At 44.3% G+C, this 19,946-nt stretch overlaps 1 protein-coding gene across 1 annotated transcript in view; it reads left to right on the top strand.

The window, feature by feature from the left end:
- The first annotated feature begins 360 nt into the window (after positions 1–360).
- The window catches only part of FAT3 (FAT atypical cadherin 3), a 452,567-nt gene continuing 432,981 nt past the window's right edge, over positions 361–19,946 (top strand). The window contains exon 1 of the mRNA XM_018558632.1: positions 361–421. The gene's annotated coding sequence lies outside the window, so the exon portion shown is untranslated. The remainder of the gene's footprint in view (positions 422–19,946) is intronic.

Here is a 19,946-nt window from a genome sequence, read left to right as displayed (position 1 = left end):
AGGAGAGCTCAGAATCAAGGATTACTCCGAGCAATGTATGAAGTTTCTAGCCTTGAACCCCTTCCTTCCCACCCCCCTCAGCCATGGAGGTTCACTCCTGTTGCAGCAATAATAGATTTAATCCTTCTGCTAAAATTTTCATAATGTAACATTAGTGGAAGGGTAGAAGTAGACCCGTCAGCTTATCAGAGCAGAACTGGCAAGTCTGCAGATTCCTCTTTAGATTCTGCGGCCTGAATGATGACTTTGTAATTTTTTTTTTTTACCTTTTCTTAAAGGCAAACTTTAATGGGTTTTTGATCTCACTCATATCCATTTGTCCATTGCAGGTCTTACTGATGCCGGAGGGGATCAAGGACAGGAAATATTAAGAAAAGACGAGGGACATCAGGGCTTGACCCTGAAGGCGGACATTTGGCAGGTAAGCACCATGAAGCATGCAGCTGGCAAGTGAGCGTAATGACTGGATGACAGCAAGTGACGTCGTTCACATATTAAACTTTGGGTATAAAGTATGTACAGCAACTACAGTGGCAGACAGCACAGTAGTGGGGGATATTTTAATGTCATTGGAGGTGCTTGTTGAGACGTGTTTTATTGAGTGTGTGCCTTATAGAGCTGGGATGGTTGCCAAGGAATATGCTGAAACTGGCTGCCTTATGAAGGACATGGCAGCAGGAATTCAGGAGGCATTCAGACTTCCATGGCTGAGCAGATCCTTAGTGTGCAACTTCTGCATAGTTCGATAAGTAGCCTTGTACTAATATAGTGGCTTCCAGCTGTGCTACAAATGCGCATTGGGAGATCCTCAGGATAGGAGGTAAGGGGTGCTGATTCAAGAGTAACACTTAGCCCTGATTTACACCTTAGGTTGAAGTTCAAACCTCCAAAATGCTTAACAGCCAAAATTCCATGCTTTTAAATTTGCCCATAGCTCGAATACCTGACTTCAAGAAGCTACTTTTGAAGCAGAATCGGGAGCCTTTGGCCCCAACATGTATGTATTGTGGGGGCCTGCCTGATTGGATAGCAATTTGATTGGATACTTTAGATAGGTCCTCATATTACATTTTGGTCAATCTAAAGTTCATTGTACTAAGATTGTACAGTTAGATTGCAACTACTATAGTAACCCTAACTTGAATGTTGGCATAAATTTGAGCTGGGTTGCCCCTCTGAGGTCGATGGTCAGTTTATGTCTGCTCATATATAAAGAAGTAAGTGTTCTTTCATTTGTTTCGTTTTTGAAAAAAATGGCACAACATCCGGCTTCAGTAAGCAATGCATAATGATAAATAGGATTTAGACATGGTGGGATGAAATGAGATTCATTACCTGTCTTACAATGGTTATTTAGACTTTTCGGTGGTTCCTGAGGAAGCGCCAAAGCAAAACGCCTCGAACCGCAAGTGGATCTCAATGAAAAACTAACAAAATCAAGAAAGATATGAAATTGAAGTCTGTTTTACAAAATTAATTATACCAGGGCATGGACATATAATAACATAATAATGGGGAGCATAAGAATGTTTTGATTTTATGAAATGTTAATTTTAATGATGGTATTAAATAAACTCTGTTTCTTATATACTCAATATGAGTTTTTTCAGTGATGCCTAAAAAAAAACCAACATCGCTCTTCTGGATATTGTTCAAAATCATAGTTTTATCTATACATCAAGCAATAACATTATGCTGATACTCTTTCCTGGGTGCATTCATGCTGCTTTGAGTCAAAATTCCCATCATTTGAAGAGCATTAAAGAAATGTTTTGACTTTTTGGGACCTTTTTCTTGATTTCATGCTCAAGGAATAATCTCACCGGTTAGCAATACAAATTGCTAATCAGCCAATCATATGGCAGCAACTCAATGCATTTAGGCAACTAGACCTGGTGTACCGGCCACTTTATTAGGTACACCTTGCTAGTACTAGGTTGGACCCCCTTTTGCCTTCAGAACTGTCATAATTCTTCATGGCATTGATTGAACAAGGTGTTGGAAACATTCGCCATAGAGTTTGGTCCTTATTGACATGATAGCATCACGGGCCCAAAGTGTGCCAAGAAAAAATCCCCCACACTATTACACCACCACCAGCCTGAACCGTTGATTCAAGGCAGGATGGATCCATGCTTTCATGTTGTTTACGACAAATTCTCACCCTACCATCTGAATGTCGCAACTGAAATCAATATAGGAAAAGGAATCACCAGCACTCAGTAGAATAATCCAACATGTCCATTTATTGGACATAGGCGTCACACAATCACAAGAGCCAACGTTTCGAGACCACACAGGGTTTCTTAATCAGGGCATAAAGAGTGACCAAATGTGAATGTCGCAGCCGAAATCAAGACTCATCAGACCAGGCAACGTTTTTCCAATCTTCTGTTGTCCAATTTTGGTGAGCCTGTGTGAATTGTTGCCTCCGTTTCCTGTTCTTAGCTGACAGGAGTGGCACCCGGTGTGGCCTTCTCCTGCTGTAGCCCATCTGCTTCAAGGTTCGATGTGTTCAGAGATGTTCTTCTGCATACCTCGGATGTATTGAGTTATTTGAGTTACTGTTGCCTTTCTATCATCTTGAACCAGTCTGCCCATTCTCCTCTGACATCAACAAGGCACTTCCGTCCACACAACTGCCGCTCACTTGATATTTTCTTTTTTTTCCGGACCATTCTCTGTAAACCCGAGAGATAGTTGTTTGTGAAAGTCCCAGTAGATCAGCAGTTTTTGAAATACTCAGACCAGCCTGTCTGCCGCCAACAACCTTGCCACGTTCAAAGTCACTTAAATCCCCTTGCTTCCCCATTCTGATGAGCCGTCTTCACCACGTCTAGATGCCTAAATGCATTGAGTTGCTGCCATATGATTGGCTGATTAGCAATTTGTATTACTAAGCAATTGAACAGGTGTACCTAATAAAGTGGCCGGTGAGTGTAAGTCATCAGTGTAAAGTCATCAGTGTAAAGCTGCCCATACACCTTACAACCATCGCACGACGTTCATTGTGCGATGGTTGTAAGGTGATTAAAATTTAGTATGACCTGCCCATCTTGCACAGTCAGATTGTACTTGCGATCATCGCAAGCCCTCCCCATGGAGGGGAGGGCTTGCCGATGATTGCAATGCCGAGCGGGCAGTGTGCGCACACCAGCCCGTGCAGCTTTCGTCTTTCGATCGCGCTACCAACCCGGGCCGAAAATCGTACGGTTTTCGGCGGGTTTTCTAGCGTGATCGTAAGACGAAAGTCGTGCAACCGTACAGTAAATACGGTCGTACGCTGCCCATATACCTGCCGATTATCGTACGATCGCGGGATCACCCGCGATTATCATACGATAATCGTCAGGTGTATGGGCACCGTTAGAAACAGATGTCTTGCTGGTCTGCTGCCACTAATCTACACTATACGGGGTTATTCTGGACAAACTTGTGAGCAATAATAAGACCCATTCATCACCTTTACCATTATTATTGAGGCTGCAAATGTGCACGGCCATCGCAGAGAATGCTGGAACATACAAGGTATGAAAGACAATAGTATCCTCTGTGCAGGTGGGACTTTGCAAGTAAAGATTGCTGAAATCCTTGTAACATGTGTAGGAGACATTGAGGGTGGTCTTATTTTCAACAAAGTCGCTGTTTCCCTGTAGAGGCTCACAAATAAATATTCAGGAATGAAATAACAAAAGAAAAATGGAAATCCATAAAAACATAAAGAGAATTTACTTCTGACAGCATTTCCTGAGAGTTGGATTCTTCGCAGCAGAGAAAATCGCTGGCAGCAAGAAACACTTCCGATTCCTCCCGTCGTATAGATTAGCAGTTCTTGTGATTCACATCACCTCTTATGTAGTCAAGTGCTATGCAAGTATTCACAACCCCCTCCACTCTCCTACGCCCCACAGCCACCCTGACATAACTGTATGTAATCTCTTTAATGCTAAAGTAATGGTTTTTAAATCTTCACATTTTCCAGTGTTTGAGGTAATCCGACTCAAGAGCAGTTACATTTTTTTCAAGTGTTGCTTATTCACTGACTAATTATAGAGCCGTGCCTTCTCCATAATAAATATGCAGCCAATGGCTGGCATAACTATGGGGAAAAAACTAGCAATAGATATGTAGGAAAGAGCTAAGTGGCACTTCAATTAGTAGATTCAGGGACACCAACAACAAAATGGCGGACCCGTGGATAGCCATTTTCTGCATATCTGCTGTGGCCATCATACATTCAAGGAACTTGGGGGATAATCGATAAAAACTGTCCTATTGCCATCATTTATAAGAACTCATAATGTAGCCTACAGACCTACGAGCCTGTCAACCAAAATTGGAAAACAGCAGCTGCATAGTGAAAGAGTTAAGTAATTGGTTAGTATGGGCACAAGGCCATACCCATGTGTACTTATAGCAATACCATTAAAGTGACACTATACTCAGGAGTTAGATCTTCAAAATACATTCAAGTACCTTAACTATTAACAAAAATGCCTCTTATTTGTGTATCACTCGGCTGGAGATCCTCCAATCATCTCTGAATTGGTGCTGACACAGTCCTTCCTTCTGAAGGGTGGCTACTTTTGTTCTCCATAGTCCCTGTGTGTGTTGTAAAGTAACCACCACTCCAAGCTCCCTCAGGACTGCAAGGGTTAAGTGCTCATTTTGTCTAGCGGACTCAAATAAAACAGATTTGCTTTCCTGATCCTTGGCCTCGTATGCTCCCCCAGGGCTGCTAGACTGCTCACTTTTCTTCCCCAGGCAGTCTAAGAAATGCTGATGTAATCACATCTTATGCAGGTCCATTGATCTGCATTAGACATGATAGCAATAGTTCTTCAGTATATCTCCCCAATATATTCCACAAAGACTCACCAAAATACTAGGCCAGATTCCATGCCATACATTGAATGTCCAGTATCCCTTATTGCAGAGTGGGAGGGTGTCAGTGCCTGGTAATGTAGACACCTTCCATTAGTTGTCCATCAGCAGAGTCCTCACAAGTTCTGAAGACTCCAGCAGCAGAGTAGTAACAGCACAGTGGGGACAAGGACAAGATGGGAGGCTGGTGGCCCTGGATAGCAGAGCTGAACCGCTGGTCTCTACTGCTGGAGGAAGTCCCGGTAAGGGACACATAGCAGCGGAAGGAAGTCGGAAAAAAGGACTTAGAGTTCTGGACTGCTAGTCTGTACTGCTGGATGAAGTCCCAGCAAGGGACATGTAATGGTGGAGGCAAGCAAGTAAAAAAGGGCTTAGAGGGTTGGGCTGCTGGTCTCTACTGCTGGAGGAAGTCACAAGAAGGGACATGTAATGGTGGAGTCAAGTAAGAAAAAATGGCTTAGAGGGCTGGACTGCTGGTCTCTACTGTTGGAGGCCACAGCAAAGGCCTTAGGGGGCTTGGAAGGGATTTTTTTGCCTTGAGATGGCCTTTAAAGGATATCTGTCATAACAGAAATTTGTGGTATTCTGGCTTCTATTTCTGACAACAATGTTATTGGCTTGGCTGCCATTGTGAGTCTCTATTTAAGAACAAGTATTGCATTTGCTGTAAGCTTGCTCTTTAACTGAGCAGTATATGAGCTTAGTAAGTATAAAAGGATAGCCAGATAGCAGGCATGTTCATCAGGAGGCCAACAATAGTAGCTTCAACATTTGCGCCTTGACAGGTATACTTCAATCTTAATGACAGAATGCTCCATCCTTCACCCTTGTTATGATAACACTGTGTTAAATTACTTATGGCCGTATAACTTACTAGTATCGATCAGATCTGATTTTTATTACCTGGTTTTTATATTGTCTTAGTATGCATTAGAGTCATTGAATGGAAAATAGTCATGGGGGAAAAAAAACAACAAAAAAACACATGCAAGTAATATATAATTTAAATTGGTTAAGTAATCCAGCTCATTAATTCTATTGTTTCCTGCAACCTACACATTGATGCAAAAACCATGGCTTTCTGAGCCAGACCCGAGAGGCTATAATCCTGCACAGCTCTCTTTATATATCATGCAGATACATTAAACGTGACCTTGGCGTTGAATCTTTGATGATAGCAACGCTGTAGACAGTGGATTAAACCGAGAGATATACATCCATCTAATATTAGCATGAGGCTATGGCGAGGTTTTCTTTTATTATGAGGTTTTAAGTTTTTTTTTTATTATGTGGGAATGTGAAAAATAATACATTGTAGACTCCGCCTGCAGGATAAGCGTTTTTCCTGAATTATGAAAAAAAAGGAAATCCGTAGTTTAGTCTTCAAACCACCACTAACAGCAAGTTCGCCCGTGAAACTCAATTAATTGTCAACATATGGCGTTCTTATATGGACACAACCTGCTAGCTCACACCACCCCCAGGAGAGAAGCATTCTATTTTTTTCCCATTTAAAGGAGAACTCCAGGAATTATAAACATTCTCCTTGTAGTTCGGCTACCCTCTGCAAGTGCTGGTTTTGTTTAGGGTGCTCAAATAAAACATATGCTCATCTGATCCTCTTTCCCCCCTCCACTGTGATATGTCCCTTGGCATCCCCACGTCTAATGCAAGTCAATGGACCTGCGTAGGAAGTGATGTCAGCAGTTCTTAGAGTGCCGGAGCCAGGGATAGAAGAGGCTGTGGGGACCGGTCTAGCAGTATGGCGGGACTGAGGATTAGGTGAGTATATCTACTTTATTTGAGCCCCCTAGACAAAATGAGCACTTAACCCTTGCAGTGACTCTTGTGCACACACAATAATTGCCGATCCCAGTGTTCAGCTTTAAGTGAACCTAACCTGGCCTAAGGACCGATTCACACCACAAAGAGTGAGTTCCAGAGCATTCGGCCTCTGGAACGGACTGGAATGCAACCTGGCCGGTTCCCTGCATTCAGGGGCAGGAGGGGGCGTGCCGGTGCATTGAAGTCAATGGGACCGTATCCTCATCGCCCGCCCGCCGTAGATCGCCTGCACCCGAACGTGTGGCACATTAGTGCCTACATTCCGGTCCAGTGCAATCTGCAAAAATGCTGCAAGCACTATTTTTGCATATCGCACTGGACCAGAACGCAGGCACTATTGTGCCATGCGTTCGCTAGCGGGCAGGGGCGTGCAGTGCCATTGACTTCAATGCACCACCACGCCCCTGAACGCAGGGAGCCGGCCGGGTTGCGTTCCCTGAGGCCGAACGCTCTGGAATGTACTCTTTGTGGTGTGAACCGACCCTAAGACTTTTCAAGGTAGCAACAGCACTGAAGTGTAGTCTTTACATTTGCCCCTGTGGAGCACTCTTGGGTCCTTGGCCTAGGCTGCACATAGGGCTTTGACTTATGCTCAAGTACGACATAAAGCCCTGTCCCCTCCTCGTGCAAAGTTCTAATCCAATTTTGTATTGTCTAAAATATAAAAAAATATTTTAGGCCGGGTCAACTTAATTTTACGGTCTTTTCTCATAGAACAACTGATTAAAAAATAATTGTATGTAACAAAGCATTTTCTATTTAAAGCAGAGCTTCAGGCAAACAGCTAAATTAATTTCTATTCCTGTGTATTCCTCAGATTTACACCACATTGCCAGTTATTAGAGCCAGGCACATGGAACTGCTTTGCCTGTTACATCCAAAGAATTGTTATGGCCCCCCTGGCTGGTGACCCAGGCTCATCTGGAGTCTAAGTGACAGTTGGTCTCCAGCAAAGCTCTGGTGGAGAGGGGCAACAGGTCACAGCCCTTTAGATTGCCCCACCAAAGGGGTGTCTGTAACGGGATGGTTACACGGTAGAGAGTGTTCTGTAGAACAGTAGGTGAGAAAGTAGTCAAGTTCAGGCTTGGGTCGAGGCAGACGGCAGGCAAGAGAGTAGTCAGGTCATTCTCAGTCGGCAACAAACAGGCAACTACAGGTAAGTATTTTAGTGCTTTTAGCTCAAAAAATACGACACATTACCAGCCACTTCAAAGACACCCCAAGCATTGTTTTAGGGAACTATTGAAGTCCTGGTGGAAGTCTTAGGAATCCTGAATTCTGTGAGGGAATCCTGGAATACCTAAAAGACCTGGCAGCCACCATGTGAGTACCAGGAATCCTGCAAACCCTGGAAGACCTGGTAGGATTCCTGCAAGTATTGTAACAGGGATACAGTGGTGTCATCTCTCATCTCTCTGCCCCAGCCTTGGATTGCATAGTAAAACCATGTGAGTGCTAGGAATTCTGGAAACCCTGGAAGACATGGCAGGAATCAGTGAGTACTGGAGGTCCCAAGAATACTGAAAGACTCAGCAAGGATTCTGTGAGTAGCGGAGGACCCAGGAATCCTGGAAAACCTGAAATACCTGTCAGGTAACCTGTGAGTACTAGAAATCCTGGAAACCCTGGAAGTCCTGGCAGGAATCCCGTGAGTACTGGATGTCCCAGGAATCCGGGAAGACCTGGCAGGAATGCTGGGAGTACTGAGGGTCCCAGGAGTCCTGGAAAACCTGGTAGGAATCCTGGGATAAACTGGGCGTCCCAGGAATCTTGGAAACCCTGTAAGATCTGGAAGGAATCTTGTGAGTACTGGGAGTCCCAAGAATCCTGGAAAACCCATCAGAAATCTTGGGAATACTGTAACAGGAATACAGTGGAGTCCTCTTTTTGCCCCTGGCCTGGGATAGGATAGTAAAAGAGCAGCAGCAGACCGATCAGCTCAACTCTCTACTCAACCTGCACTTTCCTCCTGTCAGCACATTGCATCCTGCCCAATTGATTGGCTCCTAGTGTTCCCTTTCAAAATACTGGATTAAAGGGGAATGATAGAGGCTGATATATCAAATGTAAGTATTTACAGTAGCTGCATTACAATTAATACATGTAATTATCAATGACTATACAGCTGTATTCCTTTGTATCTTTTATATCTACCTGGAGTTCACCTTTAAAAAATAAGCAAGAATACCATATATCTGGCATATGTCTAAATCTAATGTATCCTAATATGTGATGCATACTTCTTTTTATTTCTAAGCTGCAAAATGAACTTGCGCTTGAAAAGTATATAAAAAAAAAGAAGGCCCTTAAAAATGCCCAAGTCAGTCTTTGCAGAATCCCGAATCTCACTCTGCTGCAGCCATCTCAGGGTCCCCGAACGGCAGCCCTTCTAAAAATAAAGATCATCATTATTTTTATTCCTCCGTCTTAACCTACTGGCCGCACACAATACTCCTAGGATAAGGGCAGCTATTTACATAGCAGACATGTTCTCTAAAGACTATTAACAGTTTGACTGTTTGGGGCTCCCGGCAGCTGCTTAGCCTGTTATTAGAGATTAAATTCCACAGTGCGATCCCCCAGACTATCCCCTATTACCACAGCGACAATGTCCTCTTTGTATCAGCACTTTACCTTGAATTTTAAATAAGACTCATGAATGTCAATGTCTTCTACCAGGCCGGAGAGCCCCACTCTTCAGGAGCGCCAACCAACCCAACCTCCCCCCCCCCCTTCTCCTTCCACGGACAAAACCGCCATGTGTTTACATCATTCACAAAATGTTTTGACATCCTTCTTCTCGGATTTCCTTATTGCCTTTCATGCCCCTACCCTCGCCCTCCAGTGTAACTGAATTTGCTCATTACCTCCAAGTATCCGCCACATCAGTCTGGCAATCTCCCTTGTGATATATACGCTACCATAATTCAGATGAATACACAGCTGGTTCCTATCTATTGTTGTCGGAATTATGACACTATATACCGCTGGATTATTCCTGAGGGGCACATAATCCTTTATTTATTTATATTTTTTTCTCACGATGAATTGTTATTGGTCCAATTTTGTCTTCTTTTTTGATTAAATATCTTTTCTTTTGTCCTTCTTAAAAAACAAAAATAAGGACTCCGGGCGACTATAAAATGAAATATCGTACCTCTATAATTGTTTTTGGATGCATCGATTGGCAGAGAGACAGTTTGTTTCCAGTGTTTAGACTGTAACAGCTCGAAAGATGACTGTTACACCATCTTCCCTGCCTGTGGGCACGGAGTCAGTGAGCACAATGTCATTCAATGTGTTAGTGGACATACCTGCATTCACAATGCTGTTTTCAAATCAATAGACATTGGCTTAAAGTATGTCTTCTATTATTATTATTAGGGATATACCGATACTAGTATCCGTGCCGATGCCGAGTATTTGGGCGAGTCCTCGTACTCGCCCAAATGATCCGATGCCTGGCCCGATATTTAAGCTTCTGGTATCAGGAAGCCAGGCAGCAAGTCATTACATGCTGCCCGGCTTCCTGATTGACCGGGAAGCCGGCTCCATGCACCCTCGTCACTTGTGATGAGGGAGCATGGAGCCAGCATCCCGGCCAATCAGGAACCAGGATCAATACATATTGATCCTGGTACAAATCCAGTATCCTTGTAACTTCCTCTGTGCTGAACTGAAATCTCAAACAATGTCAACATTCCAAACTATCGTTGGCGAACTACGCTACAATACGTATGAGGAGAGGGAAAGGTTTTTGTAGTCCCACCCAGCTCACTGACATCACTGGTTGCCACGAACTTGGGGGAATGTATCAAAACTGGAGCAGACACAATCTGCAGCAGTTGTCCAATGTAACCAATCAGCTTCTCTCTTCAGTTTGTTCAGTTAAGATTTGAAAATGAAAGAGAGAAGCTGATTGGTTGCCATGCACAGCTGCTCCAGATTTTGTTTGCTTCAGTTTTGATCAATTCCCCTTAGAATGTTTCCTTTTATTGAACCCGTTCTCCAACCGTCATTGGAAATCTTACATTTCTGTACTTTTCACTAGAACACGTGTGCAATAGATAAACTGGTACATTTAATTAAACCGGAATTGATTGGGTTATTTATCAGAAACGTTGGTGCAGTTCTTAGGGTAAACCGATTGCTTGGGAGTTATCATGGTGTGGGTGTAATCAGCGGTGGGCTTCTCTGGAGAAATATGAAGCAATCACTTTGTCTCACCATTGTTGCTCAGAAAGAATAGCCATCACAGTGGCCCTTGTCAGTGGTAGAACCTCATCAAGTTTCAATGAACATGGTCTTTCTTTAGCATTGTCACTTTAACCCGATGGGTACAAAAAAATCACTCATGAGCTCCGTAGATGTATACTATCAGTGTATTTCTATATGTACCAAGCAGGTTCTTTCAACTAAGAGTAATAAAAATGAACACAGAAACCAAATGTCTAAGTTTTTTATAGATTTTGCGGGTGAGAAAGCAATTAGAACTTTAAACATCTAAATCCTGTACATGAAGCTATGGGATAAGGGTACTTTCGTTAAAAATTGCAACCCTGTCCCCTCAAAACTGCCACTATAAGTACAGACGGGAGCTTTTACAGTAATGTGAAAAATAAAGTACACCCCATGGAAATGGTTTTTCAACATATTTAATAGGCAAACATTGAGGGTGCATCTACACCAAAATCGTAAGGAAATCAGAAGGGTCAGTTGACTTTTGTACCTTTTTGTTGCAATTGTACCTTTTGATTTCCCTCCAATTCGTTGCGTTGCGATCCGCTTTTCAATGGATGCTAAGAGAAGGGCACCGAAAAATGAATGGGAGTGAATGGGGCTAGTTCACACCACTCCGTTCACTTACGTTACGTTATGTTGCACTGGAAAAAATAAAAATAAAGTAGAATATGCACTACTTTTCTTTCAACGCAAAGGATCCGGTGTGAACAATCACGGGAGCGAGCTTGGAGCGGTGGCTACTTTACAACACACACAGGGACCATGGGGAACAAAAGGAGCCCCCTCCAGAAGGAAGGACAGTGTCAGCACCAATTCAGAGATGATTTGAGGATCTACAGCCGAGTGATACACAAATAAGATACATTTTTGTTAATAGTTAAGGTATTTGGATGTATTTTTAAGATGTAACTCCTGAGTTCAGTGTCACTTTAACAATTTCAATGGAGTATGTTTCCTTTTTTTGCATAACTGTACTGTATAAGTGAACCCAATTTTTAAAATGTTATAACTTTAACATAATAATGTACTATCATGACATTTTCAATAGTTTTAAATCTGCAGCTTTCATTAAAAGAATATGTGGTGATCCTGCCATGAAGGTTCTTGTTCAATCACTTCCTTTTACAGGGTGACAACCTCCCTGTCTCCCAGTTGTGTTTTTGTGTTGTCACCCTGTCATGCGGGCTTCTGATGAAGACAGCAAGTGGCCATTTCAGCAATACATTCCATTATGCAGGCATGGTCCATTGATGCCACCATCAGGAAACCCACTTTGAGAAATGCCATACAGCCATCGCTGGAGTGCATGTAGACAAGCAGCCTCTTTAAGGGCCCAGTCACACCACATCCAGTGCGAGCCTGAAATGCACTGGATCGCATAGATCAAGCCGGGCAGCGTTCTGGTAAAATTATTAAATCAAAACAATCTAAAATATAAACAATCAACGTCCCCCCCCCCCCCCCCCCCACCCGCAGTGTGATCGCCCGCACTGGAACCTATTGGGTCATGTGGGACACCTTCTGCCCCCTATCCGGCTAGAGTGTCCAAGGCTAGAGTGTCCAAGGTTGCTAAGAGCTCTTAGCAAGGTGTGATGCTCTGGATGGGGTCCCGCCCAGCTCCTGGTGACGTGTAACTAGTGATGACAGTGAGATGTTACATAGAAGTACAGTGCACCATGCTCCTTCCTCCCAGTAACATGCATTGCCAACACCTTTCTCCGCACCCCGGTAAAGTGCACCACCAGCTGTATGTAGCCGTTTGCCTTTGAGGTTAATACTGGCATAGGACTGTTGAGGGGTACAGCCAGGACTGCCGATAGGAAGGTACAACCAGCCTTCCCTTACTGGGGCCCGGGCCCCTATAAGAACAGCAGGGGAGCCCAGCAGAGGCTGCCCACACAGCTTCGCCCAACAAGGACTCCCTGTGATGCCTGCACAGCTTGTCAAGTACAACTGATCTGGGCGGCTGTACAGTCACCCAGATCACTTGTACTACTGCAATTTTCATGTGTCCCTTGCTCCTGCCAGGTAGGCTGCAAAGGGCCCCATGATTCCTAATAGCGGCCCTTGATACAGCAATAAGGGCCACAAGTGCTGACAAAATAGGAACAGTGCTTATGTGCTTCTTTTACCTTTTTAATGTTCCTTGCAACCGATCATAGACCTAACATGGCAGATGGATGTGTGTGCATGTGCTGTGTGGCCCTTTAAATTAAATAAGCTGTATTTAAGATTGACATCTATCCAATGACTGTAAAAATCAGCAGTTAGACATGATCTACAGTCCTTTGTGTGTCATCCATGTGCCTTATATCCGGGACAGATCGGAATATTTTTTATGAGTTCTAAATGGACCCGCACTGATTTATGGGTATCATTAAATACACAGGAAGATTCTGCTCATATTCTGTGATCGTTCTGCAGATCTATTATCCACAGCTTCCCCGGGGAATGAAATATCTGACCCATCTGTCAGCCGTATAAACCTACAGAAGCTTGTGTGGTAAAGGTCACGCCATGGACATTACAAGATGGAGTCAGTTCGGTGTTGTGTTTGAATTCTCATTTAAAGGCACATAACACATTTAACTACTCCCGTATAAAATGACGGGATCCACGGAAGATCAGAGCAATCCACAGGCGAGAGATAATCATTGCCTCATCCGGACAATTTTTATTTGAATTCATTGATAGTTCTCTTGTCTCTGGATAGCAAATGACACCCTCAGATAGCAGATTTTACCTAATGAAGTTCATGACCGGGTAACAGTGGCAGTCCACATGTAATTGCTCATGGTACATTTACATGCGGTTTGTAATAGATGATTGTCTCCAGACACATCTATCCGGCGTCCAGGAACAGTCATCAATCCTGAACTTCATGTAATCGAGCCATGTATGTTTACAGGTGGACTGTCCCGTTCAGATGCATCCACTGTCACCCGACTAGAAACTTTAGTAGGTACAGCGGCCGCATATGAACCGGGCCACCTGGGATTCCTAGGGGGTGTCCCTAGAAGTCTTGCTGAGTGAGGCTGGGAGAGGGGTGGTGGTCGTGATTCACATTTCTGGGGATAGTTAGTTACTCTTGGTGCACAATCCAAGGGAAAGGGGTGTCGGCTCGTGGGGGTGGTTCGTGGTGCACGGTATCCCACTCAGCGCACAGGTGTCACTGGTTGTCAGAAGCTAAGTGGGAGCCAGCAGAGCATCCAGCTCAGCTCCTGGCAACCAGTGATGTCAGTAATCTGGGCGAGACGTTGTGCACCATGAGCCGCCGGCACCCACCTTCCATGGAAACTGCACCAAGAATAAGTAACCTTCCCCCCCGGGACTTGGGACACTCTGGCTGCATAGGGAATGGCAGGCACACATGTGGCCCCCCACCTGTGACCCAGTACGGTGCCACCCAAGGCAACCGCCTCGGGCTGCCTCACTATTGGCCCGGCCCCTGGCCGCAGGAATCCATAACTTCATGCCCCAACAATCCCAGAACGTTACATAAGTCCTCATGCAAATGGGGCTTTAGAGTTCAGTTTTAATTTTATCAGCATGCCTTTTGATAACCGATTTTACCCATTGAAGTTAATGACAGGGTGACAGCGGCAGTTTGCATGTAATTGTACACGGTACAATTACATGTGGTTTGGGATAAAAAGCATATAAAAACACTCATTAGTGCTTCTCTTTTTTAATGCAAGAATGGGAGCAGCAAATGCAAATATCAATGTAACAATGATATCTTCATACATCCTAAGGTTTTAATTGTAGGGTACAAGGCCGGAGCACCCTTGTTGATGATGGCGATGAGATATCTGCAAGCCCTATATTGTGTTCCCGACCTGAGCTGCTGCTCTGCGTATTGTAAATTATTGACTGGTAAGTCACAGCCATTAATCTGTGGCCAGAGGCAGGGCGCATTGATTGCCCTGGCTGCTCATTGTGGTCACTTTCTGTATATTAAAGAGCTTGATAAATTAAGTATGGGTGAATGTTTTGTAATCCGTTATTTAATCAGCAGTGGGGGTGAGAAGCGATGGGTCTATCTAACGGTTGTGACCGGCTCTTTTTTTTTTCTCTTTACACATCCAGATATGGCCAACAGATAATGTTCCTCTGGCTGTTTCAGCGAGATTGCGTCTTTTCCAGGAGAACCCGGCCTGATGTAATCAAAGCCCGATAGATTTTGTTTAATGATGCCGAGCAGGTGAAATTGGTTTGGGAGATGGAAGACGGCAGAGAGAGAGACAACGGTGTATTGTCTTGGAGAGGCTCTGCGTAGTAAAAGCGAGCGATGAAACCGATTTTGAGCCTTGCCGCATAGAGGATAACAATCCAGACATAATGAGCGTCAAGCGTGTTCGTTATCCCATGCAACATTTTTTTGCATGCTTGAAGATCCCTGTGTAGCCGGACGGCCTTTTGCCCCATGTGCGCCGTGTTTGAAATGTTGGTCCATTGGGGTGTGGGAAATTGTGGCCCGGCCCTAGGGGATCTGAGTGACAGCGGGCCAATTTCTCATCTACCACAGATGGACGGGTCCTTCTAGGCGGATGGTCTGCCATGCACGCTGCTGTGAATGTTCCATGATGTGTGATTGCCGCACAGGTGTGGTGAAGGGGGCGCGTCCATTGTCTATGGGGAAAAGAGAATGAAAAGTCATCAATTAGACATTTAGAACATTTTTAATAAAGAAATTCACTGCCGGAACTCAATTCTTTCCTTAATTCCCAATTAGAACACTGAAGTTTAATCTGCTTGTATTTCGCCTCTCCCCCCTTACTTAACACGCTAACGTGCTTTCTATTTCCATTACAGACATTTTTCTATGTACAGCACCCTGCTCGCCCCTGACCTGTCTGCATTGCATATAGAAGAAAAGAGACTCAGTTCTTCTCTATGCTATGTAGGCAGGTCAGGGCGAGTTGGCTACTGTACATAGCTTCCTGAAAACAACACAGCACCCTGCCTCAATTCTTCTCTGAAGAGCTCTGATGCCAACATGGAGTTGGCAAATGTAATGCCTTCATGGGTGGATGTTAGTCTAGAGCAGCGTTTCTCAACTTCTTTTCAGTCGCGGCACTGATTAAAAGTATGAAAATCTGGAGGCGTCCTAGTCTAAAATGTCATGGAGTTTAAGGAGGACCCCACGCGAAACAAACAAAAAATAGGGTTCCTCCCTTCAAATCAGAGCTCCCTTTTACATCAGGTGCCCCCTCCCGTATCAGAAGTTTCCTTCACATTAGAGTCCTCAGTTCCCCTTCACATCAAAGTACTACTATCCCAAGATTTCAAGGCACCCCTGCGGAAGCTAAAATGTCCTCCTTAAAGTGGATTTTAAGGTGGACCCCATGCAAAAGCACAAAAAAGCAGAGTTCCCCCCTCACATCAGAGCCTGCCTTTTACATCAGAGCCTTATTTTACATAAGGAGCATCCTGCCTCTTCCCCCTTCACATTAGAAGCCTCCTTCACAGTCCTCGGTCCCCCCTTCATATCAGAGTGCTACCATCCCAAGATTTTGAGGCACCCCTAAGGAAGGCTAGGATGCACACTGGATGGGAAACGCTAGCCTAGAGTTACTGGGCAGGCTGCTCTTGCTTGCATGGTGCTGAGCCTCCATGATTGAAAGAACTGAAATCCAGTGAATAAAAATTAATGGGTCAGAGACAGTAGGGCTAGACAATCCCAATACAAATGATTGAACTAAACATGCGATTGTCGTCCATCCCGGGAGTGAGCTTGGAGCGTTGACTACTTTACGACACACACAGGGACCGCGGGGAACAAAAGTAGCCACCCTCCAGAAGGAAGGACAGTGTCAGCACCAATTCAGAGATGATTTGAGGATCTACAGCCGAGTGATACACAAATAAGATACATTATTGTTCTTTGTAAATGTATTGTTAAGAGTTAAGAGGGTTCTTCACAAAGCTGCCGAAGGCAGTCGAGTGAATAACCGAGCTGAAATGAAGTGAGTCGAACGCTGTTTGGCTATTCACTTCAGGCTTGTAGCCGTACATCGGGTTGCTTCGGCTATCTGCGGTTCAGCTGAGCCGAAGTGCAGAAGGAGTTCAACTCAGCCGTTCCAACATCTGGACCGGCTAAGCTGAACCTCTGGCAGGCTACTCGCTGCCGTTTGGCCTATTCTCATAGGAGCGGCATTCGGCTCGGCTATTCTGCTTGGTACCTCCGTGGTACCAAGCAGAATAGAAAAACAGTGAAAAAGATGTAAAAAGTAAAAAAAAAAGTTTTAAAAATGTAAATAAATGTAAAAAAAGAAATAAAGATTTAAAAAAAGAAAAAAATCAAAGATTATTGAAAAAAATAAACAATTGGGTGGAGCTAGCAGAGACAGCTAGCTCCACCCAACTTTTTCCTATTGGCCGGGACTTGCTAGAGTCTTCTAGCAGGTCCCAGCCAATGAATAACAACTGGGTGGAGCCGGTCGTAACGTAACGGCCGGCTCCGTTAAGTCTTCATTGTTTAATGACAGTTCAGCGTCCCCAGGTAACCTGGGGATGCTGATCTGTCATTGCAACTGGGCAGAGCCAGCCGATCGGCCTGCTTCAGGTTTCACTTCGGCTCAGTCGAGGCGAAGCATATGAGCCGCTCGTCCAACTTCGGGAGCTGTACGGTCTATATTGAATAGCCCGTACAGCAGTCCTTTGGTTCTACTGAACCGAAGGGCTTCTGCGGCCAAAGCTAGCCAAAGGATCAGCCGAAGCTACGGCTAATCCTTCGGCTATCTATGTGAATAACCCTCTTTAGTGTCACTTTAAAGCAGGCCATGCACAATGAGACATTTTTGGGGGGCGCCTTCTTTGGAAGATCATCTTGGGGAACTGCTAACACCACTGATCTGAAGATCTGCTCAGCCCCAATAAACTACAAACATTTCCTCTCTTCTTCAGGAATGCCGTCTTTTGAGAAGCAGTTTTTAGTAGATAACGTTGTATGGTGTTTTGTGCCGTCTCCACACTAATCTCCACATTTGGATGTCGTTCCCTCTTTATGTCAGTGGGGTTGGATGGAGCTTCAGCTGTTGGTCAGATATTCACAACTGTTGTTTCAGGACATGTGCTGGCTGCATGCGCGCTCATAAAGTTGCTCTTATGCCACCAGCCTCTGCCGGAATTCTGAAAATGTACATTCTCCACCTTCCGCACACATGTAATTCAGGGATACCTGGAGGGCTGAATCTCCACAGTGTAGCCACACATGTAATTCAGGGATACCTGGAGGGCTGAATCTCCACAGTGTAGCCACACATGTAATTCAGGGATACCTGGAGGGCTGAATCTCCACAGTGTAGCCACAAATACATTTTAGGTATACTTGGAGGGCTGAATCCCCACAGTGTAGCCACACATGTAATTCAGGGATACCTGGAGGGCTGAATCCCCACAGTGTAGCCGGAAATACATTGTGGATCTCCTAAAGGACATTGACAAGCGGAATACATCTTTTAAAACGTTTTCTTTTTGCTGGCAGTATGCTCAGGAAGTGGGGAGGAGCTAGAAGTCCTGGAAGCAAAATCATTGTTCCCCAGGAAACGGTGCACTGTGTTTAACTAAAGGAGAGATAAACACAGAATGAACAAGGTGCTTCTAATCCCTGAGCAGTACAATATTGCCTGACACTCCTCATCTGCCTTCATAATAGACTCAGATTAAGAGCATCATGGTCCTGGTTAGGGATGCACCGATACTCGTATTGGTATAGGTGCCGATACAGCGTATGTGGGTGAGTACTCACTTCCTGGGGCGGGTAATGAACTGTCCCCTCAGCTTCCTGATTGGCTGGGAAGTCGACTCCGTGTTCCCTCGTCATGGAGCCATAGCATGGAGCCGGCTTCCCGGCCAATCAGAAAGCCGGGAGGCGTGTAATGACTCTCCACCCAGCTTCTTGATTGTATGAAACACACTGATTGTATGGGATGCACTGATTGCATGAGATGCACTGATCCTATGATACACACTGATTGTACGGAACACACTGATTGTATGAGACACACTGATTGTATGACATGCACTGATTGTATGAGATGCACTGATTGTATGAAATGCACTGATTGTATGAGACACACTGATTGTACGGAACACACTGATTGTATGATACACACTGATTGTATGAGATGCGCTGATTGTATGACATGCACTGATTGTATGAGATGCACTGATTGCATGAGATGCACTGATCCTATGATACACACTGATTGTAGGAGATGCACTGATTGCACGAGACACACTGATTGTATGAGATGCACTGATTGTATGAAACACACTGATTGTATGGAACACACTGATTGTATGAGACACACTGATTGTATGAGATGCACTGATTGTATGACATGCACTGATTGTATGAGATGCACTGATTGTATGAAATGCACTGATTGTATGAGACACACTGATTGTATGAGATGCGCTGATTGTATGAAACACACTGATTGTATGATATGCACTGATTGTATAATATGCACTGATTGTATGAGATGCGCTGATTGTATGAGATGCACTGATTGTATGAGATGCACTGATTGCATGAGATGCACTGATTGTATGAAATGCACTGATTGTATGAAACACACTGATTGTAGGAGATGCACTGATTGTATGATATGCACTGATTGCATGATATGCACTGATTGTATGATATGCACTGATTGTATGAGATGCACTGATTGTATGAGATACAGTGATTGTATGAGATGCACTGATTGTATGAGATGCACTGATTGTATGAGATGCACTGATTGTATAAGACACACTGATTGTAGGAGATGCACTGATTGTATGATATGCACTGATTGTATAAAGGTGGCCATACACTTTACAACCATCGCAAGACCTTAGTCTTGCGATGGTTGTAAAGTACTTAAATGACATTTGAGATGCTCTGCAGATTTCTATCTCTGGGTGCACTGATGCAATTTCTGCACAGAGTAGACTGTGCCTTTAAGCTGGTATGAAATACT

This window comes from Nanorana parkeri, unplaced genomic scaffold (genome assembly GCF_000935625.1).
Source record: "Nanorana parkeri isolate BGI_ZX_2015 unplaced genomic scaffold, ASM93562v1 scaffold350, whole genome shotgun sequence".
In the NCBI taxonomy this organism is placed as follows: Eukaryota; Metazoa; Chordata; class Amphibia; order Anura; family Dicroglossidae; genus Nanorana; species Nanorana parkeri.
Note: the sequence above shows the minus strand (reverse complement) of the source record. Positions and strands in the feature narration are given on the sequence as shown.